Source organism: Hypanus sabinus, unplaced genomic scaffold, assembly GCF_030144855.1.
Source record: "Hypanus sabinus isolate sHypSab1 unplaced genomic scaffold, sHypSab1.hap1 scaffold_734, whole genome shotgun sequence".
Lineage (NCBI taxonomy): Eukaryota > Metazoa > Chordata > Chondrichthyes > Myliobatiformes > Dasyatidae > Hypanus > Hypanus sabinus.
This window is the reverse complement of record NW_026781585.1, coordinates 215,104-227,666: the sequence shown is the minus strand read 5'-3', so window position 1 is coordinate 227,666 and position 12,563 is coordinate 215,104. Positions and strand designations below refer to the sequence as shown.

General features: G+C 40.9%; 1 long non-coding RNA gene across 2 annotated transcripts in view; it reads right to left on the bottom strand.

Annotated features, from left to right (window-relative positions):
* Positions 1-721: 721 nt before the first annotated feature.
* Positions 722-12,563, bottom strand: part of LOC132389999 (uncharacterized) — a 34,643-nt gene continuing 22,801 nt past the window's right edge. For both annotated transcript variants that reach the window (XR_009510749.1, XR_009510748.1), the window contains exons 3-4: positions 1,978-2,042; positions 722-858 (exon numbers count right to left, since the gene is read on the bottom strand). This is a non-coding gene — a long non-coding RNA (uncharacterized LOC132389999). The remainder of the gene's footprint in view (positions 859-1,977; positions 2,043-12,563) is intronic.

The following is a 12,563-nucleotide window of genomic DNA, read 5'->3' as shown; positions in this document are numbered from 1 at the left end:
CAGGGCACTGAGTCGAGTCGGACGTCACGTTGCAGTTGCAAATGACGTCGGTCGGGCCGCACATGGAGTATGGAGTTTAGTTCTGCTTGCCTTGCTCTGAGAAAAATCTCAACGAACTGGAAAGATTACAGAGGGAGAATTCCGAAGTTTCTGCCAGGATTTTAGGGGCTGAGTTATGGTGCAGTCGGAAATTTTCAGGCTTTATTTTGTGACCATGTAGAGCTGTACAAAACTACAAGGGGCACGGATAAGGCGAATACATGCACTCTTATTCCACAGGACTGGGGTATCGAGAACATTGACGCGCATGATTGAGGTGAGAGTAGCTGAAGACAGAAGCGGGAGAGCGAGTTGAGTTTGATAAAAGGGAAAGAGAGGGATTGGGAGAGTGTGTAGAGGGGGAATAGAGAATCGAGAGAGAGACAGGGATAGAAGAGGAAGAGTTCGGGGAAAGGGAGGCGAGATGCGGGAGGGAGAAAATGCGGATGAAATGGAAGAGGCGGGAGTGGAGAGGGATGAGAGAGAGTGTTTAGAGGAACGAAGGTGAAGAGTGGGCGAGATGGTGGGTAAGATTGCGATAGAGGGAAAGATAATAAGGCAAGGGTGAGGGGCAGAGCTGATGATGTAATGTGAGTCGGTGAGATAAAGACGGTTTTGCCACTTGTTTAAGTCGACCCTATTGACTGTTGACAGAGATCCTGGATCTTTTCAGAAAGATCTGAGCACAGAAGCGCCGACTTCTCGCAGATGAAGCAACGCTTATCCTCACTGCAATGTTCAAAGTGAGGGTACCATCCACATTCAATGCATTCGAAGACTCCAGCCTTCATTTGGAACACGATATTCGAGGCCACTCTCCTATCAAGAAGGGGTAAGCAATATCAGCGTACCTTCAGCAGGCAGCCGTGTGTTAGTCCCCAAAATCACTGACGCCCACTCTCGCCAACGACCTGCGGCACCCCAAAATTTCCCACAATCCCACTTTCCCAGCACAGCCCTGTGTCAGTATCCAGAATTTTCACAATGGTCCACTTTCTCCCTGCAGCCCTTTGTCAGTCCCCAAAATATTCCCACAGCGCCAGTCTCTCCCAAGGCCCCATGTCAGTCCTCAAAATGCTGCCACATCTTCAATCTCCCCACAGGCCTGTGTTTTCTGCCTAAGTACTCAGACTCACCACTCCCACCACACAGATCAGTGTCAGTCCAAACTACACTGCCTGACTCTCTCCCCACAGCCCCGTGCCGGAACCCAAAATAATCCCACTGCTCAACCCTCTTCTTAGAGACCTGTGTCAATCACCAAAACACCTCCCGCTTATCATGCTCTCCCCACGGTCGTGTCTCTGTCCCCAGAGTACTCCCACTGAACTATTCTCTCCCCTCAGATCTGTGTGTGTCCCCTATGTACACCCCTCCCTCATTCCCTCACCACAGACATGTGCTAGGCCCCAAAGTGTTCCCACTGCCTCACTCTCTCCCACAACCTGGGTCAGTTCCCAAAAGAGCTCTGCAGCTCCAGTCTCTCCCCACAGACCCATGTTAGTCCCCAAAATACGTGTACATCCCACTTTCACTCCAAGACCCCGCGCGAGTCCCCACGATAAACCCAATACCTAGCCTTCTCCCTAAAGATCTGTGTCAACCACCAAAACACTCCCACTTCGCACTCTCTTCCCACAGCCCATGTCAGTTCCCACATTAATTACACTGCACACATTCTACCAACAGACTTTGTCAATCCCCAAACAAAGCCAATTGCACACGCTCTCCATACAGCCCTTATCAGTCCGCAAACTAATATCAATGCCCACTCCTTCTAGCAAACAGCGTCAGTCCCCAAACTAATCTCACTGCCCACTCCCCTCTCGCAGACTGTGTCAGTCCCCAAACTAAACACATTGCCCACTCCCTTCACTCAGCCTGCACCGATCCCCGACTCACTCTTTTCTCAGAAACTTGCAATACCCCAAATCTCACCCATAGTTGCATTTTCCAATCCAGTATGAACTGCCTTGGTCGCGGACAGATTTCTCAACAAAATTCTGTGAAAATAAATTACTATCATTAAAGTTTGAATTTAAGGAGCGTCACGTTACGTCTGACAAAGGGAGAGCGCGAAGGGACGGTGTGGAAGGAACTCTGTATCTCACACCAGTAGAATGTGATGGCAAGATGCAGGGAGCCTCACTCTGTGTCTGAACCGGGGAGTGTGTAATGCGACGGTGTGGAGGGAGATTCACTCTGTGCCTGACCCCGGGAGTGTGTGATGGGACGGTGTGGTGGGAGATCACTCTGTGTCTGACACCGGGAGTGTGTGATGAGACGGTATGGAAGGGAGATCACTCTGTGTCTGACCACGGGAGTGTGTGATGGGACGGTGTGGTGGGAGATCACTCTGTGTCTGACACCGGGAGTGTGTGATGAGATGGTATGGAAGGGAGACCACTCTGTGTCTGACCACGGGAGTGTGTGATGGGACGTACTGGAGAGAGACTCACTCTGTGTCTGAACCGGGGAGTGTGTGATGCGACGGTGTGGAGTGAGCTTCACTTTGTGTCTGATCAAGGGAGTGTGAGTTGGGACGGTGATGCTGGAGCCTAACTCTGACTCTGAGCCCCGGAGTGTGTGAGGAGACCGTATGGAGGGAGCTCTGTCTCTCTCTCTCTATCTATCTATCTATCTATCTATCTATCTATCTATCTATCTATCTATCTATCTATCAATATATATATACATATATATATATATATATATATATATACTGCTCTTCATTTCATCTGACAAATACCTCTTCCTGGCTTGAACTGATTTCAAGTAGATTCGATTTAGAGTTGCAGCAATGCAGATCGGCCTCAGTGTAGGATCTTTCAAACGTGGATATGTAATAAAGCGGGTCTTCATTTCTTTTTTTTTAAACTTTTTTTATTGCATTTTTAAATGGTTACAAAGTAAAGTATGAAAAAACAATGTATGTAACCCTTACCCCCTCCCCTTAACCCCTCCCCCCTAACTGCCCTATAGAAAAAAAAGAGAAAGAAAGAAAAAAAAAGAAAGAAAGACAGAATGCCTGGTTGTTGGAAGATCTCCACATGCTCCATGGAATTCGTAATAACTTTAATATGTATATTTATTTCTTTCCCCTAATAAGCAATTGTTTCATCTTCAGAGCATCTATATATTTAATCCTGTCTTTTGTAAATAAGGGCTCCAAATTTTCAGAAATGTTTCATATTTATCTCTTAAATTATAAGTATTTTTTTCTAATGGAATACAACCATAGATTTCTTTCTTCCAAGAGTCTATACTTAAATGTGTATCCGATTTCCAAGTAACTGCAATAGCTTTTTTGCCTACTGCCAGTGCAATTTTTATTAATTCTTTCTGATACTTATTTAGTTTGAGTTTCGGTTTTATCCCTTCAATATCACCTAGTAAAAATAATATTGGATTATGAGGAAATTGTGTTCCTGTAATTTGTTCCAGTAAAAGTCTTAAATTTGTCCAAAAAGGTTGAATTTTAGAGCAAGACCATGTCGAATGTAAAAAAGTACCAGTTTCCTGGTTACATCGGAAACACTGATCCGATAAATTTGGATTTATTTTTTTTTTTTTGTGGTGTAATATATAATTGATGTAGAAAATTATACTGCGCTAATCTTAACCGAAGATTTATTGTATTTGTCATACTATCAAGACACAGTCTTGACCAATTTGTTTTTTCAATTTTAATATTCAAATCACTTTCCCATTTTTGTCTTGACTTATGGACTCCTTGTTTATATACCTGTCTTTGAATCAAATTATACATACAAGATATAATTTTTTTATTATTTCCTTTTTGAATTAAAATTTCTATTTCATTAGATTTCGGCAATAACATTGTTTGACCTAATTTTTCTCTTAAATAAGCCCTTAATTGAAGTAACAAAATGAAATGTTATTTGATATTTTATATTTATTCTTTAATTGATCAAATGACATTAATATACCTCCTTCAAAACAATTCCCTATATATCTAATCCCATTTTGAATCCAATTATATAAAAGTTGATTGTCCATTGTGAAAGGAATAAGTCTATTTTGAATTAAAGATCTCTTTGCTAATAAAGATTTTTTTGTCTCATCATCAACATTTATATTATTCCATAAATCAATCAAATGTTTTAATATAGGAGATTCTTTCTTTTCCCGTATCCATTTAGATTCCCATTTGTATATAAAATCTTCTGGTACGTTTTCTCCTATTTTATCTAATTCTATTCTAATCCATGCCGGTTTATCTTTCTCGAAAAAAGATGCAATAAATCTAAGTTGATTTGCTTTATAATAATTCCTAAAATTTGGAAGTTGTAATCCTCCTAGATCAAATTTCCATGTCAATTTTTCCAACGATATTCTTGACATCTTTCCTTTCCAGAGGAATTTCCTCACATATTTGTTTAACTCTTGAAAAAAATTCTGGGGTAATTGTATTGGTAATGATTGAAATAAATATTGTAATCTAGGGAATATATTCATTTTTATAGTATTTACTCTACCTACTAATGTTATTGGTAATGCCATCCATTTTTCAAGATATTCCTGAATTTTTTTCAAAAGTGGTAAATAATTTAATTTGTATAAGTTTTTTATATCATTATCAACTCTTATACCTAAATATTTTATACCGTTTGCTGGCCATCTAAATTGAGTTATTAATCGACATTGATTATAATCTCCTTTAGTAAGAGGTAAAATTTCACTTTTATCCCAATTTTATTTTATAACCCGATATTTTCCCATATTCTTCTAGTCTATAAGATAATTTGCGTAGTGAATGTAATGGATCTGTTAAATAAAGTAGAACATCATCAGCAAATAAGTTAATCTTGTATTCTTCCTGATTAACTCTGAAACCCTTAATATCTGGGTCCATTCTAATTAATTCAGCTAGTTGTTCTATTGCCAACACAAATAAAGCAGGTGATAGTGGGCAACCTTGCCTAGTTGATCTTGTTAACTGAAATGATGTTGAAATTTGACCATTTGTCACTACTTTAGCTTTGGGATTAGTATTTAAGGTTTTAATCCATTTTATAAATGATGTTCCTAGTCCATATTTTTCCAATACCCTAAATAAAAAATCCCATTCCAATCTATCAAATGCTTTTTCTGCATCTAAAGCAACTGCCACACTCATTTCCTCCCTCTTTTGTGCTAGATGGATTATACTAAATAACCGAGTTACATTATCTGCCGATTGTCTATTTTTGATAAATCCTGTTTGATCCATATGCACTAATTTTGGTGAGCATTTAGATAATCTATTAGATAAGATTTTTGCTGTTATTTTATAATCGGTGTTTAATAAATAAATAGGTCTATATGATGTTGGTTTTAAAAGGTCTCTATCTTTTTTTGGCAACACTATTAAAATAGCTGTTGAAAAAGATTCTGGAAGTTTATGCGTTCTTTCCGCTTGATATATTAACTCCATAAAAGGAGGAATTAATAAATCTTTAAACTTTTTTATAAAATTCAGGTGGAAAACCATCTTCTCCTGGAGATTTATTACTTTGAAGTGATCCCAAAGCTTCTTCAACTTCCTTCAATGTAAAAGGCATACCTAATCCCTTCTGTTCTTCTGTATTTAATTTTGGAAGAGTTATTTGTGATAAAAATTCTTCTATCTTAACGTCATCATTCTTTGATTCTGATTCATACAACTCAGAATAAAAATTCTTAAAAGCCTCATTAATTTCTAGAGGTTTATAAGTAATTTCATTCACTTCTTTTCCAATTGCATTTATTGTTTTAGAAATCTGATCTGTTTTTAACTGCCATGCAAGAAATTCACCTAGTTCATAATATCTCTGTTTAGTTCTCATAATTGCTTTTTCTGTTCAATATGTCTGGAGTGTATTATGTTTTAACTTCTTATTAATAAGTTGCCTTCGTTTTTCTTCTGTCATATTTCTTTGAGATTCTTTTTCTAATTTTATAATCTCTTTTTCCAATTGATCTATTTCTATCATATATTCCTTCTTAATTTTAGAAGTATAACATTATCTGGCCTCTCAAATATGCTATCATTGCTTCCCACAATATAAATTTATCATCAACTGAATGTAAATTTGTATCTAAAAAGAACTGAATCTGCTTTTTCATAAAATCACAAAAATCTTGACGTTTTAGTAGAATTGAATTAAATCATCTATAAATTGATTCCTCTTTATCTATCATTATCATTGTCATTATTAAAGGAGAGTGATCAGACAATATTCTTGCTTTATATTCCACATTTTTCACTCTATCTTGAGTATTTGTTGATAATAGGAAAAAATCTATCCTTGAATATGTTTTATGTCTATTTGAATAAAATGAATAATCCCTTTCTTTTGGATTGATTCTTCTCCATATATCAATCAAATTTAAATCTTTCATCAATGATAGAGTTAATTTTGCTACTTTTGATTGTGTAATAGCCTTTGTTGATCTATCTAAAACTGGATCTAAACAAAATATTAAAATCTCCACCTATTAATATTTTATCATGTGCTTTAGCCAAATTCAAAAAGACCTCCTATATAAATTTTACATCATTTTCATTTGGTGCATAAATATTCATAAGAGTCCATAGTTCTGAAAAAAATTGACAATGTATAATTAAATATCTTCCGGCCGAATCAATTAATATATTTTGTATTTTAATTGGTAAATTTTTATTAACCAAAATTGCAACTCCACTTGCCTTTGAGTTAAGTGAAACTGCAATAACATTTCCAACCCAGTCTCTTTTTAATTTCTGATGTTCTATATCCGTTAAATGAGTTTCTTGTAAGAAAGCTATATCTATTTTCATTTTTTTTATTATATGTTAAAATTCTTTTTCTTTTTATTGGTCCATTAAGCCCACTAACATTAAAACTTAAAAAAAATCAATAAATTAGTCATTATTTTTATTTATGTCACTCCAATCTATAATAATACCTAATCTTTCAACTTTCATTGCATCCTGGGAAATCTTTTTAGAAGTCACCATGTTGCTATGTGTGTCCCCACCAATCATCCAGGCAAAACAATAGAAGAAAAATAGAAAATAAAGAAAAAAACAAAATACCCCCTTACTAATGTTGTGAAAGAAAAAAAACACAACATTACCCCCCTCTATTGTACGGGTCATGGCAATCGCCATGATTACACACGTGAATCCCGTAGTAACCGATTCAAAGCTCCGCAGCCCCCCGCAACATAAAAAGTATATATTAAAAACATACTATTCTCAATTAATATTTCTAAAATTTTACTTTTCTCCCTTATATCGTCCTTAAATGTCCATCAGTTCCATTTGCTTTCTCTGTCTTCGTCTTTAACCATTACATTTAGAAATCGCTACGTTTAATTAACGAAGAGATGGAAGGTTTTGTGCAAACACCTCCGCATCTGGATAATCAGAAAAAAATCTTTTTCCTTCCTCCAAAAAATTTATCAGTGTTGCTGGGTGACGCATTAAAAACTTATAACCTTTGTCCCATAAAACATTTTTAGCTGGATTAAATTCTTTCTTTCTCTTCAAAAGGTTATAACTTATATCAGGATAAAAAAGAACTGGTTTCCCTGCTATCATCAACGGACCTTTTCTACTTTTAGCACCCTGGGCAGCCGCCCTCAAAATCTTTTCTTTATCCTGGTATCTTAAACATCTTATCAAAATTGATCGCGGATTTTGATCATCTTGAGATCTTGGTCTTAAGGCTCTGTGCACCCTTTCAATCTCAATTAAAGTTTCTTCTCCCATTTCCAATTTCTCAGGAATCCATTTTTGAAAAAAAATTATTGGGTCTTCTCCTTCGGTACCTTCTTTAAGTCCAACAATTTTAATATTGTTGCGTCTACTAAAATTTTCAAGCTTATCAATTTTTCCCACGAGTTGTTTTCTTTCTGATGTCCAGGCATCATTATCATCTTCCATCTTCTTCATTCTTCCATCCATTTCTTCCATTTTGACGTCCAAATCTGTAATTTTCTTTTCCATTTTTTCCTGTTTCTTTGTCATTTTATCAAACATAGCCTCCATATTTGTTATTGTTTTCTTTAATTACTTTTTGGTAACTTTTAATGCATTTAATTTATGCATTATTTGCCTCAAAATCTTTTTTGTATTTTCAGAGGAACTTTCATCTTCTTCTTCTGCTCCATCTTCGCCTGATTTTTCCAGAGAGTCCGCCTCTCTCTCAGACTCGATTCACTGTCGATTTCAGTCGTTGCTGGGTTTTGTAGTTCTGGTTGCTCTCTTTTGCGCATGCTCGTTCCTTTACGGTTGCGCAGTTCTCGTTGATCTTTTCCTTTAGAAATGGCCGATGCTGCCGCAGTCACCTTTTCTGTTTCACCGGTGTTGTGTTGTAACTGAGTCCGCGGTTCTTCAGTAGAAGTAGGCCTTGATTCTGTTCCAACTTGAGCGGTCTTCGCGGTAGCAGTTTTCTTCATCCTCTGTTTATGAGGCATAGCTTAAAACAATCCAAAGTAATTTATAAGTAACCTTAAAAAAGTATTAATTAACTTTTCTTCACTTAAACATTAATTTATTAACTTTTTTACGGGAGGGCTGGGTTCCAGCGTACCGAGCCTACGTCATCACGTGACTCCCCCCCCCCTTCCTCCCCGGTCTTCATTTCTGATCCAGTCCTTGGAACAAGCATGCTCTGGAATTCAGGAACAAGGAACAGTGATTCTCCCTCTGCCCGTCTGGGAGTCAGTCATTGAATCGTTAACCCCTCCACACCGTCCCATCACACACTTGCGGGGCCAGACACAGAGTGAATCTCCCACCACACCGTCCCATCACACAATCCCGGTGTCAGACGCAGAGGGAATCTCACTCCACACCGTCCCATCACACACAACCGGTGTCAGACGCAAAGTGAACTTCCCTCCACACCGTCCCATCACACAATCCCGGGGTCAGACACAGAGTGAATCTCCCTCCACACCGTCCCATCACACACTCCCGGTGTCAGACGCAGAGTGAATCTCCCTCCACACCGTTCCATCACACACTCCCGTGGTCAGACACAGAATGAATCTCCCTCCACCCCGTCCCATCACACACTACCGGTGTAAGACACAAAGTGAATTTCCCTCCACACCGTCCCATCACACACTCCCGGGGTCAGACACAGAGTGAATGTCCCTCCACACCGTCTCATCACACACGCCCGGGGTCAGACACAAAGTGAATCTCCCTCCACACCGTCCCATCACACACTCCAGGGGTCAGACACGGAGTGAATTTCGCTCCACACCGTCACATCACACACTCACGGGGTCAGACGCTGAGTGAATCTCCCTCCACCCCGTTCCATCACACACTCTCGTGGTCAGTCACGGAATAAATCTCCCTCCACACCGTCCCATCACACACTACCGGTTTCAGACACAAAGTGAATTTCCCGCCACACCATCCCATCACATACTCCCGGGTTCAGACACAGACTGAATCTCCCTCCACACCGTCCCATCGCACACTCCCGGTGTGAGACACAGATTGAATCTCCCTCCACACCGTCCCATCACACACTCCCGGGGTCAGACACAGAGTGAATTTCCCTCCACACCGTCCCATCACACACTCCCAGTGTCAGACACAGAGTGAATCTCCCTCCACACCGTCCCATCACACACTCCCGGCGTCAGTCACAGAGTGAATCTCCCTCCACACCGTCCCTTCACACACTCCCGGGGTCAGACACAGAGTGAATCTCCCTCCACACCGTCCCTTCACCCACTCCCGGGATCAGACACAGAGTGAATCTCCCGCCACAGCGTTCCATTATACACTCCCGGGGTCAGACACAGAGTGAATTTCCCTCCACACCGTCCCATCACACACTCCCAGTGTCAGACACAGAGTGAATCTCCCTCCACACCGTCCCATCACACACTCCCGGCGTCAGTCACAGAGTGAATCTCCCACCACACCGTCCCTTCACACACTCCCGGGGTCAGACACAGAGTGAATCTCCCTCCACACCGTCCCTTCACCCACTCCCGGGATCAGACACAGACTGAATCTCCCTCCACACCGTCCCATCGCACACTCCCGGTGTGAGACACAGATTGAATCTCCCTCCACACCGTCCCATTACACACTCCCGGGGTCAGACACAGAGTGAATATCCCTCCGAACCACCATGAGAGGCCTTGTTGAAAGCTTTTCAAATTCGACTAATACAATATCCACCCCGGGCTTCATCAATCAACCATTTTTCATAAACGATGTGATCAAGTTTGTAAACTATAATCTCACCCACACAAAGCCATTTTGCAAACCTCAAAAAAATATGCCTTTACCGATGTGAGTTGAGTCTATGAGTAAGAATTAATGTAAAGACTAATGCACGAGTCAACCATTTACCGGACGTACAAAAAAGCTGGATGAGCTCAGCAGGGCCGGCAGCATCAGTTGAAAAAAGCAGTCAATGTTTCTGGTCGAGAACCTTTGTCAGGTCTAAAGAAGCAGGGGGCAGGGGCCCTATGAAGAAGATGGCGGAAAACCAATCAGAGGAAAGATCAAGGGTGGGGAGGGGAAGCAGGGCGGGGTTAGGCAGGAGAGGAGAAGAAGGAATCTAAGGGGAAAGCACAATGGGTTGCTGACCCCACCAGACCACCACACCAGCCTCCGGAACCAGCATATTATCCTACGCAACTTCCGCCACCTTCAACAGGAGCCCACCACTAAGGACATCGTTCCCTCTCTACCCCTCTCTTCTTTTCGCAGGGATCGTTCGCACGCATCTATCCGAACTTCTCTTAAATATTGAAATCAAACTTGCATGCAACACTCATTCTGGCAGCTCGTTCCAACACCCTCACAACCGTCTGAGTGAAGAACTTTCCTTTCCTGTTCTCCTTAAACTTTCACCCATCATCCTTAACTCATGCCCTCTGGTTGTAGTACCTCCCAACCCCCATGGAAAAAGCCGACTTGCATTCACCCAATCACTGGGACTTCATCTGTGCAGGGGTGATCGATACCAAAGGGATGGTTTCCATCTTCACTAGAAAGGGGTGGTGGTCAGTATCCTGAGGTTCTGCGCTGTTTTTTCACCACACGTTTTCTGACAAACGATCATCGCAATTGGCAAACAAGAGGAAATCTACAGCTGCTGGAAATTCGAGCAACAAACTCAAAATGCTGGAGGAGCTTCGCAGGTCAGGCAGCATCTTTGGAAAAAAAAGTACTTCTCCTGTTAATGCTGTCTGGCCTGCTGAGTTCTTCAAGCAATTTGTGTGTGTAGACCATCGTACGTTATAGTCTGTAATTTCCTTTTGGAATTGAAGACAATTCGATGTGGCTGAACCGAGGCGAGATAGCCGATCCTTTGCTGAGAGCAAGGAAGACACAAGCTTCGATCGATGTCAGCGCCGTGCGAAAGCCAGTTGCAGGTGCTGAGGTTTGGGCAAGATTGAGTCTGTGTTTTACTTTAGTAGCAATGTTAGATCTGTGAAGGGAGCACTGGTCTGAACTGCCCAGAGAAATTACACTTGCCAATGGAACTGTTTTGAACGCTGACATTATATTTCTTATAATGGTCTGCACGAATCCTAATCTCTGAAACTACTTCACGAGAATGAGCGTGAAGTCTGTTATTGCAACTACGGGGTAATGGGATCAGATTTAGCTAACTGTACGGACAATAGCTATGTCACCAGTAATATCACAACTTCTGCTGATGGCAGTTACAGAGTCGGCTGGCAGGCTGAACAAACGCTGTCAAGGGGTTATTACAATTCGGCATATGTAGTACCAAATAAATACCATCTGCCAGCGTTGAAGGATGAAGGAGACTGAGCAACGTTACTGGATTGCAGTGTTCCTGTTCTGGGACCGTGGATAGACATGAAAAGCCAGAGAAAGTAGCACCTCCTAGTGGCCCCATATTTTAATTCCGCGTCCCATTCCCATTCTGATATGTCTATCCACGACTCCTCTACTATCACGATGAAGCCACACTCAGGTTAGAGGAACAACACAGCATATTCCGTCTGGGTAGCCTCCAACCTGATGGAATGAACATTGATTTTTCTAACCCGCTAATAACCTTCCTCCCTTTCTTAGCCCATCCCTGATTGATTTATTCCCCACCCTCCCTTTTTACGGAGACACTAATCTTACCTCCACTAATGCCCACTTTTAAGTACTCACCCTGGCATTTTAAAGCTGCACCTTGTCATATTTGATACTTGCACTCTGGGTAAGTTATTCTGCTTGTCTACTCCTCACTTAGTTTTATAAACTTCTACCATTTCACCTGTCAGCCTCCTTCACTTCGTGGAAAACAGTCCAAGTCAGTATGATCTTTCCTTGTAACTGAATCCCGCGGTCCATGTAACATTCCTGTGAATCGTTTTTGCATCGTTTCAACTTAACCACATCCTTCCTCTCGTGGTGACCAGAACTGCACAGGGTACTCCTGGTGTGGTTTCATTATTGATTTGTACAACTGTATTATGATGTCCCAGCTCCTCCCAAAGCCTTTTGCCGATGAAGGCAAGCATGACGTGCACCTTCTTCACAACCTTGT